The sequence below is a fragment of the Lagopus muta genome, chromosome 22 (assembly GCF_023343835.1).
Source record: "Lagopus muta isolate bLagMut1 chromosome 22, bLagMut1 primary, whole genome shotgun sequence".
NCBI classification, from domain to species: domain Eukaryota; kingdom Metazoa; phylum Chordata; class Aves; order Galliformes; family Phasianidae; genus Lagopus; species Lagopus muta.
The window spans coordinates 6,446,664-6,453,150 of record NC_064454.1 but is presented as its reverse complement, the minus strand read 5'-3'; positions in this window follow the sequence as shown (position 1 = coordinate 6,453,150).

Sequence of the window (6,487 nt, the reverse complement as noted above, 5' to 3'; positions counted from 1 at the left end):
GCTCTTGGTTTTCTGGTATTGCTTTGCTTTGTCCTACTTTCTACTTCGCTTCTTGTCTTTCATTCTGGTTTGTTTTGTTTGTTTTTTTTTTCCATGTTCTCCCCTTAGATTTTGTTAGCTTTGATATTGTCTCACTGTGTTGCTTTGAATTTTTTGCTTTGCTATGTACTTGCAGACCATGCCCTTGCTTTTTTTTGGTACTTTTTCCACCGGATTACTTGTCTCTTTTCCTTTTCCTTTTGGCTTTTGTTTCCTGCTCGGTTGGCTTTGCTTTCTACTGCTGATTTTTCTTTTTGGTTGGTTCTTTTTCTTTCCAGACCATGCCTTTGCATTATTTTCATCTGTTCTAAAAGTTAGTCTCCTCTTTTCTCCTCGATTTCTTTGGCTTTCATTACATTCCTCCTTCTTGCACTAACCTTGCCTTTTCTTACCTGATGTTAGACTTCTGTATTGTTCACTCATATATCCTTTGTGTCCTTGCCTCTGTCCTTGTCATGGACTGGAGGCTTTTCCTGAGGTGCCTGGCATCATCCGTGCCCGGTAGCTACCCTGTCCTCCTCCTCGGCATGACCACGAGCGCTTTCCCTTCCTCCAGAGAGATGTTTTGTCCTGCTTGCAGCCGCGGACTCCTCCACGGGCGCCAGCTGAGGAAGTGCATCTCTGCTGGAGGTCGCAGCCTGCCCAGTAGCTACCCTTTCCTCCTCCCAGGCACGGATGGTGAGCTTTTGGCTGCACCGCAGGCTCTTGTCACCTTTGCTTTGCCGTCTCATTGAATCCCATTTCTTTGCTGTTCTGTTGGTTGTTTTTGTTTCTTTCTGCGTATTGTCATTTTTCCCCTGGGTCCCATTGGTTTGCTTTCCTTTGTTCGCTTGGTTTTGCTTTCTCTACTGCTCCTTTGGCTTTGCTCTCCATTGTTAATTTCATGTTTGTTTGTGTTATTTGGTTTGCTTTCCTTTTTGTTGTTCATTCTGTTCCTTGGCTCTTGGTTTTCTGGCATTGTTCTGCTTTGTCCTCCTTTCTACTTCGCTTCTTGTCTTTTATTGTTATAGTTTATTTTTTTTTTCCACGTTCTCCCTTTAGATTTTGTTAGCTTTGATATTGTCTCACTGTGTTGCTTTGAATTTTTTGCTTTGCTATATACTTGCAGACCATGCCCTTGCTTTTTTTTGGTACTTTTTCCACCGGATTACTTGTCTCTTTTCCTTTTCCTTTTGGCTTTTGTTTCCTGCTCGGTTGGCTTTGCTTTCTACTGCTGATTTTTCTTTTTGGTTGGTTCTTTTTCTTTCCAGACCATGCCTTTGCATTATTTTCATCTGTTCTAAAAGTTAGTCTCCTCTTTTCTCCTCGATTTCTTTGGCTTTCATTACATTCCTCCTTCTTGCACTAACCTTGCCTTTTCTTACCTGATGTTAGACTTCTGTATTGTTCACTCATATATCCTTTGTGTCCTTGCCTCTGTCCTTGTCATGGACTGGAGGCTTTTCCTGAGGTGCCTGGCATCATCCGTGCCCGGTAGCTACCCTGTCCTCCTCCTCGGCATGACCACGAGCGCTTTCCCTTCCTCCAGAGAGATGTTTTGTCCTGCTTGCAGCCGCGGACTCCTCCACGGGCGCCAGCTGAGGAAGTGCATCTCTGCTGGAGGTCGCAGCCTGCCCAGTAGCTACCCTTTCCTCCTCCCAGGCACGGATGGTGAGCTTTTGGCTGCACCGCAGGCTCTTGTCACCTTTGCTTTGCCGTCTCATTGAATCCCATTTCTTTGCTGTTCTGTTGGTTGTTTTTGTTTCTTTCTGCGTATTGTCATTTTTCCCCTGGGTCCCATTGGTTTGCTTTCCTTTGTTCGCTTGGTTTTGCTTTCTCTACTGCTCCTTTGGCTTTGCTCTCCATTGTTAATTTCATGTTTGTTTTGTTTTTCTGGTTTGCTTTCCTTTTTGTTGTTCATTCTGTTCCTTGGCTCTTGGTTTTCTGGTATTGCTTTGCTTTGTCCTCCTTTCTACTTCGCTTCTTGTCTTTTATTGTTATAGTTTATTTTTTTTTTCCACGTTCTCCCCTTAGATTTTGTTAGCTTTGATATTGTCTCACTGTGTTGCTTTGAATTTTTTGCTTTGCTATATACTTGCAGACCATGCCCTTGGTTTTTTTTGGTACTTTTTCCACCGGATTACTTGTCTCTTTTCCTTTTCCTTTTGGCTTTTGTTTCCTGCTCGGTTGGCTTTGCTTTCTACTGCTGATTTTTCTTTTTGGTTGGTTCTTTTTCTTTCCAGACCATGCCTTCGCATTATTTTCATCTGTTCTAAAAGTTAGTCTCCTCTTTTCTCCTCTATTTCTTTGGCTTTCATTACATTCCTCCTTCTTGCACTAACCTTGCCTTTCCTTACCTGATGTTAGACGTCTGTATTGTTCACTCATATATCCTTTGTGTCCTTGCCTCTGTCCTTGTCATGGACTGGAGGCTTTTCCTGAGGTGCCTGGCATCATCCATGCCCGGTAGCTACCCTGTCCTCCTCCTCGGCATGACCACGAGCGCTTTCCCTTCCTCCAGAGAGATGTTTTGTCCTGCTTGCAGCCGCGGACTCCTCCACGGGCGCCAGCTGAGGAAGTGCATCTCTGCTGGAGGTCGCAGCCTGCCCAGTAGCTACCCTTTCCTCCTCCCAGGCACGGATGGTGAGCTTTTGGCTGCACCGCAGGCTCTTGTCACCTTTGCTTTGCCGTCTCATTGAATCCCATTTCTTTGCTGTTCTGTTGGTTGTTTTTGTTTCTTTCTGCGTATTGTCATTTTTCCCCTGGGTCCCATTGGTTTGCTTTCCTTTGTTCGCTTGGTTTTGCTTTCTCTACTGCTCCTTTGGCTTTGCTCTCCATTGTTAATTTCATGTTTGTTTGTGTTATTTGGTTTGCTTTCCTTTTTGTTGTTCATTCTGTTCCTTGGCTCTTGGTTTTCTGGTATTGCTTTGCTTTGTCCTACTTTCTACTTCGCTTCTTGTCTTTCATTCTGGTTTGTTTTGTTTGTTTGTTTTTTTTCCATGTTCTCCCCTTAGATTTTGTTAGCTTTGATATTGTCTCACTGTGTTGCTTTGAATTTTTTGCTTTGCTATATACTTGCAGACCATGCCCTTGCTTTTTTTTTGGTACTTTTTCCACCGGATTACTTGTCTCTTTTCCTTTTCCTTTTGGCTTTTGTTTCCTGCTCGGTTGGCTTTGCTTTCTACTGCTGATTTTTCTTTTTGGTTGGTTCTTTTTCTTTCCAGACCATGCCTTTGCATTATTTTCATCTGTTCTAAAAGTTAGTCTCCTCTTTTCTCCTCGATTTCTTTGGCTTTCATTACATTCCTCCTTCTTGCACTAACCTTGCCTTTCCTTACCTGATGTTAGACTTCTGTATTGTTCAGTCCTCTGTGTCCTTTGTGTCCTTGCCTCTGTCCTTGTCATGGACTGGAGGCTTTTCCTCAGATGCCTGGCAGCATCCATGCCCGGTAGCTACCCTGACCTCCTCCTCGGCATGACCACGAGCGCTTTCCCTTCCTCCAGAGAGATGTTTTGTCCTGCTTGCAGCCGCGGACTCCTCCACGGGCGCCAGCTGAGGAAGTGCATCTCTGCTGGAGGTCGCAGCCTGCCCAGTAGCTACCCTTTCCTCCTCCCAGGCACGGATGGTGAGCTTTTGGCTGCACCGCAGGCTCTTGTCACCTTTGCTTTGCCGTCTCATTGAATCCCATTTCTTTGCTGTTCTGTTGGTTGTTTTTGTTTCTTTCTGCGTATTGTCATTTTTCCCCTGGGTCCCATTGGTTTGCTTTCCTTTGTTCGCTTGGTTTTGCTTTCTCTACTGCTCCTTTGGCTTTGCTCTCCATTGTTAATTTCATGTTTGTTTGTGTTATTTGGTTTGCTTTCCTTTTTGTTGTTCATTCTGTTCCTTGGCTCTTGGTTTTCTGGCATTGTTCTGCTTTGTCCTCCTTTCTACTTCGCTTCTTGTCTTTTATTGTTATAGTTTATTTTTTTTTTCCACGTTCTCCCCTTAGATTTTGTTAGCTTTGATATTGTCTCACTGTGTTGCTTTGAATTTTTTGCTTTGCTATATACTTGCAGACCATGCCCTTGCTTTTTTTTGGTACTTTTTCCACCGGATTACTTGTCTCTTTTCCTTTTCCTTTTGGCTTTTGTTTCCTGCTCGGTTGGCTTTGCTTTCTACTGCTGATTTTTCTTTTTGGTTGGTTCTTTTTCTTTCCAGACCATGCCTTTGCATTATTTTCATCTGTTCTAAAAGTTAGTCTCCTCTTTTCTCCTCGATTTCTTTGGCTTTCATTACATTCCTCCTTCTTGCACTAACCTTGCCTTTCCTTACCTGATGTTAGACTTCTGTATTGTTCACTCATATATCCTTTGTGTCCTTGCCTCTGTCCTTGTCATGGACTGGAGGCTTTTCCTCAGATGCCTGGCAGCATCCATGCCCGGTAGCTACCCTGACCTCCTCCTCGGCATGACCACGAGTGCTTTCCCTTCCTCCAGAGAGATGTTTTGTCCTGCTTGCAGCCGCGGACTCCTCCACGGGCGCCAGCTGAGGAAGTGCATCTCTGCTGGAGGTCGCAGCCTGCCCAGTAGCTACCCTTTCCTCCTCCCAGGCACGGATGGTGAGCTTTTGGCTGCACCGCAGGCTCTTGTCACCTTTGCTTTGCCGTCTCATTGAATCCCATTTCTTTGCTGTTCTGTTGGTTGTTTTTGTTTCTTTCTGCGTATTGTCATTTTTCCCCTGGGTCCCATTGGTTTGCTTTCCTTTGTTCGCTTGGTTTTGCTTTCTCTACTGCTCCTTTGGCTTTGCTCTCCATTGTTAATTTCATGTTTGTTTGTGTTATTTGGTTTGCTTTCCTTTTTGTTGTTCATTCTGTTCCTTGGCTCTTGGTTTTCTGGTATTGCTTTGCTTTGTCCTACTTTCTACTTCGCTTCTTGTCTTTCATTCTGGTTTGTTTTGTTTGTTTTTTTTTTCCATGTTCTCCCCTTAGATTTTGTTAGCTTTGATATTGTCTCACTGTGTTGCTTTGAATTTTTTGCTTTGCTATGTACTTGCAGACCATGCCCTTGCTTTTTTTTGGTACTTTTTCCACCGGATTACTTGTCTCTTTTCCTTTTCCTTTTGGCTTTTGTTTCCTGCTCGGTTGGCTTTGCTTTCTACTGCTGATTTTTCTTTTTGGTTGGTTCTTTTTCTTTCCAGACCATGCCTTTGCATTATTTTCATCTGTTCTAAAAGTTAGTCTCCTCTTTTCTCCTCGATTTCTTTGGCTTTCATTACATTCCTCCTTCTTGCACTAACCTTGCCTTTTCTTACCTGATGTTAGACTTCTGTATTGTTCACTCATATATCCTTTGTGTCCTTGCCTCTGTCCTTGTCATGGACTGGAGGCTTTTCCTGAGGTGCCTGGCATCATCCGTGCCCGGTAGCTACCCTGTCCTCCTCCTCGGCATGACCACGAGCGCTTTCCCTTCCTCCAGAGAGATGTTTTGTCCTGCTTGCAGCCGCGGACTCCTCCACGGGCGCCAGCTGAGGAAGTGCATCTCTGCTGGAGGTCGCAGCCTGCCCAGTAGCTACCCTTTCCTCCTCCCAGGCACGGATGGTGAGCTTTTGGCTGCACCGCAGGCTCTTGTCACCTTTGCTTTGCCGTCTCATTGAATCCCATTTCTTTGCTGTTCTGTTGGTTGTTTTTGTTTCTTTCTGCGTATTGTCATTTTTCCCCTGGGTCCCATTGGTTTGCTTTCCTTTGTTCGCTTGGTTTTGCTTTCTCTACTGCTCCTTTGGCTTTGCTCTCCATTGTTAATTTCATGTTTGTTTGTGTTATTTGGTTTGCTTTCCTTTTTGTTGTTCATTCTGTTCCTTGGCTCTTGGTTTTCTGGCATTGTTCTGCTTTGTCCTCCTTTCTACTTCGCTTCTTGTCTTTTATTGTTATAGTTTATTTTTTTTTTCCACGTTCTCCCTTTAGATTTTGTTAGCTTTGATATTGTCTCACTGTGTTGCTTTGAATTTTTTGCTTTGCTATATACTTGCAGACCATGCCCTTGCTTTTTTTTGGTACTTTTTCCACCGGATTACTTGTCTCTTTTCCTTTTCCTTTTGGCTTTTGTTTCCTGCTCGGTTGGCTTTGCTTTCTACTGCTGATTTTTCTTTTTGGTTGGTTCTTTTTCTTTCCAGACCATGCCTTTGCATTATTTTCATCTGTTCTAAAAGTTAGTCTCCTCTTTTCTCCTCTATTTCTTTGGCTTTCATTACATTCCTCCTTCTTGCACTAACCTTGCCTTTCCTTACCTGATGTTAGACGTCTGTATTGTTCACTCATATATCCTTTGTGTCCTTGCCTCTGTCCTTGTCATGGACTGGAGGCTTTTCCTGCGGTGCCTGGCATCATCCATGCCCGGTAGCTACCCTGTCCTCCTCCTCGGCATGACCACGAGCGCTTTCCCTTCCTCCAGAGAGATGTTTTGTCCTGCTTGCAGCCGCGGACTCCTCCACGGG